We start from the raw sequence: 16350 nt of genomic DNA, 5'->3' as shown, positions 1-16350 counted from the left end.
AAACGAAGATTTGATCAAAGGAGAGTACTCATAATCTCCTCTTCCAGAAATGACCATGTTAGGTGATACCTTTATTAAAATAGGACCCTAAAAGTGCAGTGTTATTTTGACCTTGTCATTAAACAAGTGGTTAATAATTTTCTTATTCTTTTTACATTTTTATTTTGAAAAATTTCAAACTTACAGAAAAGTTGCAGGAATGATTCATTACGAATGAACACCTATAAAATGTTTACTTAGCACCAATTGTTATTATTTTGCCACATTTGCATTCTCTCAATTCCTCTCTCTCATCTTCCTCACCATTTGAGAGTAAGTTCAAACATGAACTGTCACCCCAAAAATTAGCATACATTTTCTAAGAGTAGAACATCCTTTTACATAACCACCACAAATCAAATTCAAGAAAGTGAACACTGATATACTATTATTATCAAATATGTAGAACATATTCAAATTTCACCCATTGTACCAATAATGTCCTTTATAACTTTTTTTTTTCTGATCTAGCATCTGATTCAGAGTCATTCCTTACATCCAGTTGTCACGTCATTTAGACCTCTTTCATCTAGTTCCTCAGCCTTTTTTGTCTTTTATGACATTGGTAACTTTGAAGAGGACAGACTTGTTTTGAAGTGTTCCTTCATTTGGATTTGTCTGACTGTTTCCCCACAATTAAATTCAGGTTATACATTTCTTGGCATAACATAATGGATGTTATGTTCTTCTCAGTAAATTATACCAGATCAGTTTCATACACATGATGTCAGTTTGTCCCACTTTTGGTAATATTAACTTTGATTCCATGATTAAGATGATGTGCAGGTCAACGTACTTTTATATCAATTGTTTCTCTTATGCCAATAGTAGTAATAGGAAATAAGTTCCAGTCACAGTAGCAGTCAGTATCTAGGACTAGGTTAACAAGAACTGGGCAGAACTTACACAAAAGAAACTATTACACTCTACTGTGTGACATTAAAATGTGAACGGAGACGTACTGTCTTCCTAGATAGGAAGACAACATTCTTTAACAAAATTCCAATCAAAATCTCAATAAGCTGAGTGATGTGGTTTCTTTCTTTAATTTTAATTTTATTTTACTTTACAGAACACATCTAAATTTCATCTGGCAGAAAAAAAAAAAAAAAAAACCTAGGAAAACAGCCAGGACTTTAAAAAAAAATCAGAATACCTGTATTTCCTATCAGATATGAATATGAATAATATTAACATAATATTCAAAAAGCTGCCTCTGGCTCATTAAAGAACAGGTACCCAAGAGTTCATAAGAATTTACAGTATGATAAAGGTGGAATTTCCAAGTAGGGCACCATGGGGGGAGGGGAGAAATGAGGTAGTCAAGAAATCATGTTAGGAAACTAGAGGCAGTGTGGGGAGAGGGGAAGATTATCTCTCTCACCCTTTAAACCACATAAATTTACCCTTTATACCACATAAATTTCATATGGATTCTTGATTTAACATTTCAGTAGTTAAGCCACCAAGTACCTAGAGAAAATAGAAAAGAATTTTCTCATTTAATCTCTGTGTAGGGATGGCAGGCTGTCAAACCATAAAAGTAATGACTATTGAATTTTTTTAAATTAATTAATTTCTTTTTGGCTGCGTTCGGCCTTCGTTGCTGCGCGCGGGCTTTATCTAGTTGCAGTGAGCAGGGTGGTTACTCTTTATTGTGGTGCGCGGGCTTCTCATTGCGGTGGCTTCTCTTGTTGCGGAACACGGGCTCTAGGCATGCGGGCTTCAGTAGTTGTGGCGTGTGGCCTCAGTAGTTGTGGCACACGGATTTAGTTGCTCTGTGGCATGTGGGATCTTCCCAGACCAGGGCTCGAAACCATGTCCCCTGCCTTGGCAGGTGGATTCTTAACCACTGCGCCACCAGGGAAGTCCATGACTATTGAATTTTACTGTAGAAAAATTTTAAACCTTACTTTCAGAAAAAAAACCTAGGTGAAAATATATTTGTTAAGTATATGAAAGAAATGGTTTACTGACTTTATTTAATTATCTCTTACACATTTATAAGAAGATCACCCTACCATAAAAATGATCTATGGATATGAAGGAAAAAGTAATAAAAGGGAAAATGCAAATGAGGGATAAATATGTGAAAGCAGCCCATGGACTACAAATAAAAAATGCAAATTTTTAAATACATTTTTTGATTTTTACACTCGGCAAAGATGATAAAGAAAAATGATATCCAGGGGGGCATAAATTTGGGGAAATGTTTATTCTCATAAATTTCTATTTGGAATGTAATTTATAACACAATTTGGAGGCCACTCTGTACCAGCATTTAAAAAAAGCCTGCACTTTAATGGAGCAATTTTATTATTAGAAATATGAACTAAGGAAATGATTGTCCAAAGATACAGGTATGTTTATGTTAAAGTTTATGTTAACAGCAACACATTGTCAAAAATCTAAATGTAAAAAAAAAAAAGAAAGAAACAAAAGAAATGAGCTTGTAGGAGCCCATAAGTTGGGGTATTAGGAAACCATTAAAAAATTATAATGCAGAGATGTATTGACATGGGGAAGTTTACAATATATTTTTAAATAAAATGCTCTTTACACAAGAATACAAGCCATTGATTTTTAATTTTTTTGGTAAAAATCATAGATGTCTTCTAAGAGTATAAAAACAAATGTAAAGGGCTTCCCTGGTGGCGCAGTGGTTGAGAATCCGCCTGCCAATGCAGGGGACACGGGTTCGAGCCCTGGTCTGGGAAGATCCCACATGCCACGGAGCGACTAGGCCCGTGAGCCACAACTACTGAGCCTGCGTGTCTGGAGCACTGACACGCTCCAACGCGAACCAACAGAAAAAATTAAATTTAGAATACGCATGATCTCCTTAATTTCGCCTTTTTGTTTTTTGTTTGCTCTAAAACATTATTGAACTTTTCATAAATATTTTGATTTAAGGTATCTTGGATCTTGTTACTTTGTCATCTAAGACTCATTATTTTAATACAGGGGGAAAAAAAGATTAAGCAATTTCTTTTTATCTTGCTAACATGTAAAGTTTGCCATCCAGTCATTTGAATGTGATCCCTAGGTCCTTGGCAATACGTATTTGCATTCATGTTATTTCTGTTTTACTGCAGTTTTTAAAAGCATACAACGTGCCACCAATCGTCATGTGACGATTATAGAGGGCAAACTATAAAACTGTTTTTAAAAACAAGAAATAACCTGATAATTTCCCAGAATTAAAGTGAAAAGACTGCAAATTGAAAAGCCCCACTGACCACCAAACAAGATAGAAAAGGAAAACCCAAACCAGGTAAAAATATCATGAGTTATAAGAACAATAGAAATGAAAATTCTAGAAGCTCCTAGAGAGAAGGTACAGGTACAGGTACACTCTTCCCATTGATTAAATCGGGAAAACTGATTTAATGGTACATGGGATCTCTTTCTTATTTCTTACAACTACATATGAATCTATAAATATCTGAATAAATTGTCAATTATTAAAAATAAAAAATAAGAGACTCAAAAGGTCTTCACTTTTTTGTGCATTCTCAGGTTATACCTGCAGAAGCTCAGGTATGTTTGTATCATGCTCCTGATAAACAATGTGAAAGAACCCAACACCTTTATTTTAAAGATGAGAAAACAGAGGTACATCAAGGTTAGGTACCTAAACCCCTAAAGCTTGTTAATATTAAGCAGATTATCATGATTTCTGCCTCTATAATTACAATGATGGAGAATTTGGTGGCAACTGTCAAGATCTCCAGCCCTGGGTTCAAAGACCTTTGGGATACATCCCATCAGTACTACAACTGGCCGTGTGATCTTAGAAAACTAATCTGTTTGGATTTTCTACTCATTAAAATGAGTCAATTGTACCTACACCAGTGGGATTTCAAGATGCTGAAATAAAATAACTCATGCTAGTACAATGGATGTGTGGTAGGAGACTCTCAAAATAACGCCTTTTTTTGGGCATATTAAGTGCTAGATGCTAGAACTAAAGGCTTTGTATAGAAAGATAAAAGGTACAGTCCTGGCTCCATGAGCGAAGTCTTGGAAGAGAAAATAACATCTATTTTTAAAAACTGTGCAGCACGAAGTATAAAAAATAAGTGGGTGCAGGGAGTTGATGAGCCTGGCTAAGAAAAAATGTGGCCAGGTGAGGAAGGGACAGCCTTAGAAATGTGAACTTTGCCCAGGATTATGCCCTTGAGGGGAGTGCCAAAGAGCCCAGTCTTTTATTTTTTTAATTTAAAAAAAAATTTTTTTTTCCTATTTTTTAGCCACACTACACAGCACGAGGGATCTTAGGTCCCCCACCAGGGATCGAACCCACGTCCCCTGCAGTGGAAGCGAGGAGTCTTAACCACTAGACCGCCAGGGAAGTCCTGAGCCCAGTCTTTTAGAGTCGGACAGATCAGCGGGTGAAGCCCTGTGCTGCCCCTCAGTGCTATGTGACCTTGGGCAAATCGCTTATATCTTGAATCCTCCCTTTCTTTGTCTCCAAAATAAGAATGATGATTTCCTTAGAGGGAGACTGTCAGGAAATGAGGTCACGAGTATGGAAGGGCTTAGCACCTGCTAGGTTCTCAGTATCTTCCTGCAGCCGGCTAAAATGGCCACAATAGATGCAAAATGTCACCGTCTTTACTTTCTGTATAATCCAACTCTATTTGCTCAGCCACAAATGATGGCAGGAAACATGTATTTATACCGCTCTAAGGTAATTGCACACCTTCGTTCTTAAAACAGACTCTTCTGAAGTTGACAGTTAATTGCGAAATGAGGTTCTGATTTTAGAGATGCTCTCAGGCACATCCTCTCCCCACATGTGCTCTTTCCCTTTCCTCCTATTGTGCCTCTGAATTAAGTGTTCCCTGCATGATGGCCAAACAAGTGAAGGAGCAGGCAGATGTCTCAGGGCTGGGTGCTGTCTGATCGGGCTACTAGAACAAAATGTCATAGACTCAGTGGCTTATAAACAACAAACATTTCTCCCAGTTCTGGAGGCTGGAAAGTCCAAGATCAAGGTGCTGGCAGATTCAGTGTCCAGGTCCGGCAGGCCTCTGCCTGGGGCATCTCACCCTGCTTGGGCTTCGGTTTTGGCTTCTGTCCTGCTGCAGCGTTTGGTCCCCCTGGCTTTTAGAGAGAGTGAGCATCTGGACCTGACATCCCCCTTCACAGCCTCTGGTCCATGAATCCACCCTCTATGCCCGCCTCATCCCAACCTAGGCCATTCTCAGTCTCTGGCCCTCTGCACGTTTCCCCTGCTGCTATCACAACCCCCCACAAACATAAGGGCCTTAAAACAACACTAATCTGTTATCTTACAGTCTGGAGGTCAGAAGTCTGAAATGGGTCTGAAATAGGTGAAAAAACCAAGGTATTGGCAAGACTGTATCCCTCTGGATGGCTCCAGGGAGGATCCGTTTCCTTTCCTTTTTCAGCTTCCAGAGGCTGCTTACCATTCCTGGGCTCTTGGCTTCATCACCTGACCTTCCTGCCTCCTTTTTATAGGGGCCCTTTTGATTCTATCTGGACCACCTGGATATTCCAGAATACTCTCCCCATCTCAGGATCCTTAGCTTTCTCACACCTGCAAAGTCCCTTCTGCCATGTAAGGTAACATATTCACAGGTTCTGGGAATCAGGATGTGGCCCTGTTGGGGGTGGTGATGATCATTATTCTGTGTACCACACCCTTCCATCGTTCCCAGCCCCTGCGTGGGGCAAGCAGCACATGCTGGATTCCTCCATGTCACTGATGGGCCATGGGAAAGTGGAGGTGCTATCTGACACCATTTCCCTACCAAATGCAGGTAACTGCCTCTCCTCCTCCAGGTAGCTGCCTCATGTGGGGGAGGGGCACCACATGAGACCCCCCCCCTCATCTCAAAGATCCAACTGGGAAGAGTATCAAGTGGAGTGTGTGTAATATGACATCATGATTGGGATACACAGCAGGCATGAATACGACCACTGGGAAATTTCCACCCTAAACCTTGACCAGACCATCCTACGTCCCTTAATCCTTCCTGTTTTCAATATACCTCAGGATCAGAAGCTTTCCATTTCTGTTATGGTCATGACCAATGACTTCATGACTTCAATTTTCAAGTCCAAATTGATACGTTTATATCTGCCTTCATTTTTAAAGGGTATCTTCACTGGGTATAGAACTCCAGGTGCATGGCCTCAACCAAACACCCCATCACCCCATTCTCCACTCTGGCTGGAATCCCACTTTCTTACCAGCACTGCGTGACCTTCAAAACTTCTGTTTGATTCAGTATCCCAGTCCTGTAGGCAGTGACTGGCCTTGATTGGGAAATGAGAAGATCCTGGGTGTGATGGTCTGGACTCTATATAAGCAGGCTCAGGTGTGTGCCAGGTTTGCTGGCCGTGCTGGGGCTGACCTCTCTGAGAGGGTGAGTTCACGCCCTGTTTCACTGCAAGGCAGAGGAAGTTTTGTTCACTGCAGATCTGGGAAATAGAGCGGCACACTTTGGCACGTGGGGACAGGCCCAATATACCTGAAATCCCAGCTACTGCAGCATCGTGTGTGGACCCCTTGTAGGGCCCAGGAGAAGAGGGGAAACTTCAGGCCCAGGTTGGGAGGCTGTCGTGCGTTCCTGGTTTCCTCTGTGTATGTGGTTGAGGTGGTAGTGATTTGGGGTGGGGATGGGGGACTTGGGTGCTTGATCTCACATACTTCTGCCCTCAGTTTTAAGGTGTGAGCTCACTGGAGCCTGTTTTGCCCTGAGAACAGAAGGAGGAAGAGGAGAAAAATGGTTCTTTCATTTCTAAAGGTGACATCACAGGTGAATCACTTACTTCTGAGTTCCTTCCTAAATACCAATTTACAGGCCTAATGACATTTGGCTGTTCGGGGCTGTAAGTAAGGGAGTATCTGTTGCAGGCCTCTCCCCTGGCTTCTGGTGGTTGCTGGCAGTCCTTGGTGTTCCTTGGCTTGTGGGTGCATCACCCTGGTCTCTGCCTTTATCCTTGTGTTGTGTTCTCCCCGTGTCTCTTCACAAAGTTGTCCCTCAGTGCATGTCAGCCTCTGTATCCAGATTTCCCTTTCCTAAACCATTAGATTAAGGCCCATTTGTATCTCATTTTAACCTGATTACTTCTGTAAAAACCCTATTTTCAAGCAAGTTCACATTCTTAGGTCCTGGGGGTTAGGACTTCCATGTATCTTTTTTCGGGGACCACTATGAATCCATAACAGACTGATACAAGAAAAATTAACAAGACATTTCTTCTGGTAGAGAAGTTTTCCATTTCTGTTATGGTCATTGGTCATTCAATTTTCAAGTCCAAATTGATACGTTTATATCTGCCTTAGTTTTTAAAAGATATCTTCACTGGGTATAGAACTCCAGGTGCATGGCCTCAACAAAATGCCCCATCACCCCATTCTCCACTCTGGCTGGAATCCCACTTTCTTACCAGCACTGCATGACCTTCAAAACTTCTGTCTGACTCAGTATCCCAGCAGCTGTTCTTCAAGCCTGGCCCCGTGTAGGCACAATTCCAATGACAGCCAAGGACCCAAGGGAAATTTTCATACAAGCGTTTAAGGCTCCCTGTGTAGCACCCTGCCCTCCAAATGCCAGCTATGTTGGAAGCTCCAAACTCCGATGCCCAATCCCTACATCCAGCAAGGTCACTGCTTTCTACTTGGGTTCTATGTCCCTGCACTGTGGCTCTAGAAATGCCATCAAAGAGAATGCCAGGATGACGTGCTTTTCCTCTGTCAAGGATCAAAACCCTGAATAGGTTGCTTTCCAGGGTGTAAAAGTAGTGGTTGTATATTTATCTACCTTTTTCCGCCCTTTCACAGTGAGAGGGTAATTCAGAGCAACTATTCCATCATGGCTAGAACCAAAGGTGTCTGTCCTTTCATATAAAGTACAGTTCAAACTGATTTCATTTTTGAAGGTCTCCCTTGATGCCTCAAGCCCATATAATCTCTATCAATTCACACTGTATGGCACTGAACAAGTGATTGTATTAATCAGGGTTCTCTGGAGAAACAGAACCAACAGGATATATCCATCCATATAGATATAGATATAGATATTGGTATATTATATAGATATAGATATAATGACTAATTATAAGGCTGAGAATAATGTAATTATAAGGCTGAGAAGTACCAAGATCTGCAGTCAACAAGCTGGAGATCAGGAAAGCTGATGGTTTTGTTCTAGTCCAAGTCTGAAAGGCTGAGAACCAGGAGAGCCGATGGTGTAAGTTCCAGTCTGAAGTCTGGCAGGCTTGAGACTCGAGTGGTGTTTCAGTTTGAGTCTGAAGGCAGGAAGAGAATGATGTCCCAGTCCAATGGTCGGGCAGGAGGAGTGTCCTTATTATTCCACCTGGCTGGGAGTCTGATTAGAGGCCAGCGGTCACAATCCTGCAGATGGTAGCTTCACTCCGTTGACTCCTCAGCCAAACACATACACAAAATGTATGTTTCTTTAGCTGTTACTTTTTCATGAGGATAGGTAATTTTGCCTTCCAGACTCTACAAGGACAAAGTTTATTTCTTACAGCTTCCATTGTGTATATGTGTGTGTGCGTGTGTGTATGTATGTATTCATTCCTTATAGTCTGCCTGCCTCCCTATTACGGACAACTTGAAAGATATCTACCAAGGGCCACATGAAAGCATGTACACCTATAAAGAATAAATTGTTACTTCAGGAGTCAGTGAAGTTTAGAGACGTGGCTGTGGTCTTTTCTCCGGACCAGTGGGCTCATCTGAGCCCTGAAGACAGAGAATTGTACCGGGATGTGATGCTGGATACCTGTGATCACCTTGTGTTTTTGGGTAAGGAGAGCTTTCTTTGTTAGTTTAAAACTGCCCAGGGTAGAATTTTTCCTTCCATGGGACCATCTGCAAAGTCCCTGAAAATGCTTGGCTGAATTTCAACTTGATATTCCTCGGTAAAGTATTGGTGCTGGGTGGTGATAGGCATTTTCATTTCGTGATGACGGAAGCTTCATATTCTCCAAACCATCACACCTTCCTTAAAAACCATGCCGCTGAGGCTCATGTCTGCCTATGAAATAGCTGGGGAACTGTTAAAAATGTAAATGGCTTTTTTTTTTTTTAAACAGAACAGTTCCTGAGAGATTTTTGAGGTGATATGAGATTCATTATCACCAAAAGTATGGGTCTGAATTCTGTAATAACCACAGCATGGTCAAGGTCATTTATTTTTCTTAGGACACTGGACTTACAAGGCAGAAGTGATAGCCTCTTTGAGGCGAGGGAAGGAGCCCTGGATGGTGGAGAGAGAGGTGACAAGTGCTCCATGCCCAGGTAATTGACAAACAACAAGCAGGTGGAGGCCGTCACAGTTCACATCCCAACTGGTCAGACTAAGCTGGACCCCTCAAGTGACAGGAGAGGAGCTCCCCCGTGGGCTTCTAAAGAAATCTTATTTTGATCCCACATTCATCCCTCCCCCTGTACTCCTTTCCTTGTTCCTCCAGTCTTAGGGTACTAAATGGTGTGCTGGTTAAAATTTTTGAAGGAATAGGAGTATGAATAGCTGAACTGGTCAGATACTTGGGAGGTACTCCCATCGGTCCTTTTGTTCAAAATCAGTTACTCATCCACGAATGGATTCTTCCATTGATATTTGTAGTGTATCTCAATACTTCTACGTTATACTTAATACTTTAAAATTGAGCCTATCTCTGCCTTGATTCTTTTATTAAAAATCTATTTATTCAGAGTCTGTACTTCTCTTATAAATTCTGAGAATACTTGAGTTTCAAAAATGAAAAATACAGCTATTTTAGGATGCTATTGAATGCACAGATTAATTCGGGAAGAACTGCCATCCTTCTTCCCATTGATGAATATTGCTCTACCTTCTATTCAGATGTTGGTTTACATTCATTAATACATTTATTTTTTTCTCAAATGTTTTGACTGTATTTTAGATTATTTTATGTATAACCCATAGATCTTGTCCATATTATGAAATTTCAAGCATACATTATTAACTATAGTCAAAATGCTATGCATTAGGGCCCCAGAATTTATTCGTTATAAATTAAAATTTGCACACTTTGACCAACGTCTATTTTTTCCACCCGCAGCTGCCCCTGGCAATCATTGTTCTTCTGTTTCTATCAGTTCAACTTTTTTTTTTCTTTTTAAAGATTCCACATACAAGTGTGATTACACAGTATTTGCCTTTGTCTGGCTTATTTCACTTAGCAGAATGTCCTCTAGGTTCATCCATGTTGTCACAATGGCAGGATATCCTTTTTTATGGCTGGATAATATTTCATTTTGTATATATACAACATTTACCCATTCATCTATCAATGGACACTTAGGTTGTTTCCATATCTTGGCTCTTGTGAATAATGCTGCAATGACCATGGGTGTGTTTATCTCTTCAAGATACTCATGTCATTTCTTTTGGATATATGCCCAGCAGTGGGATTGCTGAATCATATGACAGTCTTAATTAAAATTTTTGAGGATCCTCAGCCAACACTGTGAAAGTATTACTCCATTATCTTCTTGCCAAATCGCTACCATTGAAAAGCTTCACATCAATCTGACTCTTAGCATTATTGGTGATCTGTACCTTCTCTCTAGGAGCTTTTAGAATTTTCATTTCTGTTGTTCTTATTTTTACCTGGTTTGGGTTTTCCTTTTCTATCTTGTTTGGTGGTCAATGGGGCTTTTCAATTTGCAGTCTTTTCACTTTAATTCTGGGAAATTATCAGGTTACTTCTTGTTTTCAAAAACAGTTTTATAGTTTGCCCTCTTAGCACAGCTGGCAGTACATCAGTCTCATAAAATTTTATTAAGGTATAATTGACTTAAACTGTGCATATCTACAGTATACAATTGGATAAGTTCTGACATAAAGATATACCTGGGAAGCCATCCCACAGTCAAGATGGTGAACACAGTAATCATCCCCAGAGGTTTCCTTGTCCCCTTTCAATCCTCCCCTCCTCACCCTTCCCTCCTGTCCCCTCATCCCCAAGCGACCACTGATCTGCTGTCACTCTAAATTGCATTTTCTGGAGTTTTATATTAATAGGATCATGCAGTACACACTTTTTGTTTTTGTCTGGCTTCTTTAACTCAGCATAATTATTCTGAGTCACCCATGCTGTTGCATATATCAGTAGTTAATTCTTTTATACTGCTGAAAGTAATCCATTGTATAGCTGTACAAAATTTGCTTATCCATCCATCTTTTCACAGGCATTTGGGTTGTTTCCAGTTTGTTTGTATTTGGAGGATGTCTTTCTTGTAGTTTTAATTACTCCTTTTCACCTAGAGTGAAAACACTGCATTGTCTTTGGCACCTTAGCGGAAAAAAAAAAAAAATCAGTTGTCTATATATGTCTTCATAATATACCCTTACTACTCTTAATGGCTAGAGAATCTGTAGTTACATCACCTCTTTCATTCCTGACATTGATACTTTGTGTCCTCTCTTTTGTCTTCCTGATCAGTCTGGCTAGGTTATCAATTTTACTGATCTTAAAGAACCAGCTTTATGTTTTATTGTTTTTTTCTGTACTGATTTCTTGTTCTCTATTTTATTGATTCCTGCTTTGATTTTTTTTATTACTTCCTTTCTTACTTTGGTTTAATTTGCTCTTTTAAGATTTTAAGGTGAAAGCTGATTGATAGTTGTGTTCAACTATATTTGATATTGTGCTTACCTCTTGAATCAATTATTGAGAGTGGGGTATTGAAATTTCCAACTATAATTGTGAATTTATTTCTCTTTGACGTTCTTTTTGCATCATGTATTTTGAAGCTCTGTAGGTGCATAAACAATGCTCCTGATTAATTGACCTCTTTATCATTATTAAACAAACTTACATATTTAGCATGTAGTTATGATTGATTTTTTTTTATTCCTTTGGTTAAATCCAAATTTTGTATGTCTGATTTTTTTTTGCTTTCATTTTTTAAAATTATTTCTTTAAATTTATTTTTATTATTTATTTATTTTATTTATTTATTTTTGGCTGCATTGGGTCTTCGTTGCTGTGCATGGGCTTTTTCTGGTTGCGGTGAGCAGGGAATCTCTTCGTTGTGGTGCATGGGCTTCTCATGGCGGTGGCTTCTCTTGTTGCGGAGCACGGGCTCTAGGCTCGTGGGTTTCAGTAGTTGTGGCGCATGGGCTCAGTAGTTGTGGCTCGCGGGCTCTAGAGAACAGGCTCAGTAGTTGTGGCACATGGGCTTAGTTGCTCCATAGCATGCGGGATCTTCCTGAACCAGGGATCAAACCCATGTCCCCTGCATTGGCAGGTGGATTCTTAACCACTGTGCCACCAGGGAAGCTCCTTTGCTTTCATTTTTGAAAGGGTTTAGCTGGACATAGAATTCTGGTTGATAGGTTTTTTGTTTTCTTTTTCTTTTAAACATTAAAGATCTTCCTTTTTTTTTTTTTTTTTTTTTTGCTTGCAGTATTCCAGTGAGAAATCTGATGTCATCCTTATCTTCATGTACAGCATTTTTTCCCCCTCTGGTTGATTTTACAGTTTTCTCTTTATTACCGACTTTGAGCAATTTGATTGTGATATGCCTTGCTGTGATTCTCTTCATGTTTCCTAGGCTTGACTTTGATGGGCTTCTTAGATCTGTGAGGTTATAGTGTTCACTGTGTTTGGAAATTTTTTGGCCATTATTTCTTTAAGTATTTTTCTTTCTGGTCCTTCCATCTCCCTTTCTCATCTCTTTCAGAGATTCCAGTTGCCCACATATTAAGCCATTTGAAGTTGGCAAATCTTCTAACATTTTTTTCCCTTATGGGACTTATATTAATGGATGGTGATACTTCTCTTTTAATCCTGACTGTTTTAACTTTTGAGTTACATATTCCATTTCTTCAGTCCTTTTTCCTCTGGGTTCTCCAACCAGGTTTCCCAGGTTACTGTGTTGTCTTTGTGTAACTTTGTCTTTGGCCATACGATTTTTCTATACATGTGAACTATTAGGTTTATTTAAATATTATATCTTCAAATCAATTTTCACTTTGTTCTTTTTTATTACCACCTGATTTCATCTTATGTTGCAATGTCTTTTAGACAGTATTAGTCATGTATATATTTAAACTATTCCTCTGTAGCCATACATTTTCTAATTACTTCAGTAGCATTTTAAGATCTAGAATGATGAGGGTAAAAGAAACACATGCTAGTTTTCCATTGTTAATTAACCTTTTTAATTAAAAAAATTTCCTAGCAATTAACCCATTTTCATTTAGATTTCTTTATTACCCAAAAAAATAAATGCTAGAAATTATCTTTTTGTCAAACTGTGGGGTCATAAGTTTGATAGAGTCTAGTGTTATCAAGATACTAGAAAGTAAAGATGTGCTCATGCAATATAAGAACTTACTTGAGTGTGGTGTGTGTATACATAAAAAAATAGGACTCCTTTTCATTTCTAAGAATCTATGCCGAGAATACATTTCAACAAATTAACAAAGATGTGTATATATGATTGTTCTTAGTGTTCTCGGCAATAACAAAAATAAACAGAACTCAAATATCCAAGTAGAGCACTGGCCCAATCAATAATAACCCTGTCATAAAGTAAAATATTAAATATTAGTAAAATTGATAAACCAGGTTAATATTTACTCATAGAGAAATCCCCAGTTTTGTTGTTCAAAGGAAAGTATTTAAAGTATAATCACTTTCACAAATTGTTGTATCTACAGAGAGAGATTTTAAAGGACCTTAGTGAAAATAAAACTTTAATCCTTGCTTAGAATTTCATGTGGCTCTTTTTAGAGTCTTTAAACTTTTCTGTTTTGGTGATTACAATTTCAACGAGTCATTTTTCAGTTACAAATGTTAAGTATTTCAAGTTGAAAGAAATTTTTCACTGGATACACGTTGATCACTTAAATTATCCTTGTACTTGGAGAACACTCCTCTCTCATTCCTCCCCTAACAAACTCCAACTTCTCCTCCTACCCCTCCAAAGTCCTCAGTCACTGAACCCTTCTCTCCCTGCTACCCCACTAACTAGTGATCTCATTTGTTGTGATGCCTGGATTTAATTTTATTTTTCTCATACTGTCTTCCCATTAGCATGTCAACCATCACTGGTGAATTATCATGCCCTTTACGAATCTATGAATACCTTCAGGCAAAGCTCTCACCATGCAAAATATCAAAAACCTTCTACTTTTGTTCAGCATTATGAATGTGGTGACTGCAGCATGGCTTTTAGCTATAGATCACAACTTACTGAACACCAGAGAATTCACAAGGTAGAGAAAGCCCACAGATACGATGAAAATGCAAAGGACTTTAGGCATCCCGCATCATTTACAACAGTCCAAAGAATTTATATTCTGGATAAACACCTTGAATGTAACCAATGTGGCAAAACCTTTAACAGAGCTTCAAAGTTTATTCAACATCAGAGCACACACAGCGGACTGAAACCACACAAGTGTGATGTGTGTCAGAGGGCCTTCAGGTTTCTTTCATCCCTTATTACACATCAGAGATTTCATGCTGGCAAGAGATCAAATCTGACTCAGCATCAAAGAACTCCTCCACAAAAGAAACTCTTTGTCTGTACATTTTGTGGAAGAACCTTTCACAGTTCCTCAGAAAAAATTCAACACCAAAAAACTCATACTAGAAAGAAATACTACACATGTAATCACTGCAGAAAGGACTTCAACCCATATTCACAGTTTCTCTTACATCAAAGAGTTCATACTGGAGAGAGACCCTACAAATGTAATGATTGTGAAAAATCCTTTAAAAGCCAATCGAATCTTAACAAACATCAGAAAATTCATACTGGAGAGAAGCCCTTTTCATGTAATGAATGTGAGAAGACCTTTACCCAGCTCATAGATCTTAATCGTCATCAACAAATCCACACTGGGGAGAAACTTTACATCTGTGATGACTGTAAAAAGACCTTTGTCCGTTTCTCAGATCTAACGCGACACCGAAGAACTCATACTGGAGAGAGACCCTACAAATGTAATGTTTGTGAAAAAACCTTTAAACATCAGTCAAATGTTATTAAACACCAGAAAATTCATTCTGAAGAAAGGCCCTTTACATGCGACGGATGTGAAAATACCTTTCGCTATTACTCTGACCTTAACCGACATAAAAAAATTCATACTAAAGAGAAACCCTATAAATGTAGTGAGTGTCAAAAGCTTTTTAACCATAGTTCAAACCTTAGTAAGCATATGAAAATCCATACTGGAGAGAAACCCTTCGTATGTAATCAGTGTGGAAAAGCTTTCAGTCTAAACTCTAAACTTTCTCGACATCTGAAAACTCATGATAAAAAGAAACCCTAAGACTATAGAAGATGCAGGAAGGCACTTAGAAATCACTTACCTTTTACTAGAAATCAAAAATCTAAACCAAAGAGATCAATGTGGAAAGGGTTTTAGCCAAAGCCCATTCTTCCGCATGAATTCACCCTGTATGGAATATTTTAGAAATTTAAATACATGTTGAAGAAACAGGAAGATGTGATCAGAGATGTACTTTCTATATTATAATTGACTCAAATCTTTGAGCAAAAATAAACATGCTCAAGCAAAACGTGAAACTGAATGAGGCAGTTCCTATGATGGGAACTAGGCTAAGAGGCAGCTCAAAGGGTGTAGTAAAAAGAACAGATTCATTTTGCTGTTTGTTCATAATCTATTTTCACTGGGTGAATAAAATCATATTTTTAATAGAGGTAGCTCTCTAAAAGTGTAAACTTTTGTATGGAGAGGATGCAACCCTAATCTAAGTGTAAGTAAGGAAAACAAAAGCCATCTCTTTGGAATTAAAACTTCAGAGAAGAAGAAACTTTGCTAGTGAACAATGAAAAACAAAAAGTGGGTCACTATGTAAAAAACTAAAGGATAAAGAGTTAAGAGGGTAGACATGAGAAATCCAAAGGTTGTGGGTCAGTGGTGAGAAGATGGTCTCTGCTCCTGTTCTAAATGAAAACAACTCGAAGACACCCAGCCTCCCCAAATAGCTGGCACCACTCTTGGATGTATCTGGAGAACGAAGAGGAGATGGAGAGATTGCAACAATTCTAGGACTTAGATTCAGGACCTGGAGAATTTATTACTCATAGTGTTATCTGTAATAAGTTGATTTCCTGTATTCCCTGATGACTAAATCATAAGTTTTCTAGTGCATGCTAATACTGGTGTGTAATGCTGGATACAATCAGGCCTTGTGTCAGAAATCTAGACTTTCCTGAATTGGTTCCCATAATCATTGGTGGCAGCTTAACCCTGTTCAGCCAAGTGGGATGGGCGTAGTCTAACAAGTCTC

Source organism: Eschrichtius robustus, chromosome 16, assembly GCF_028021215.1.
Source record: "Eschrichtius robustus isolate mEscRob2 chromosome 16, mEscRob2.pri, whole genome shotgun sequence".
NCBI classification, from domain to species: domain Eukaryota; kingdom Metazoa; phylum Chordata; class Mammalia; order Artiodactyla; family Eschrichtiidae; genus Eschrichtius; species Eschrichtius robustus.
Note: the sequence above shows the minus strand (reverse complement) of the source record.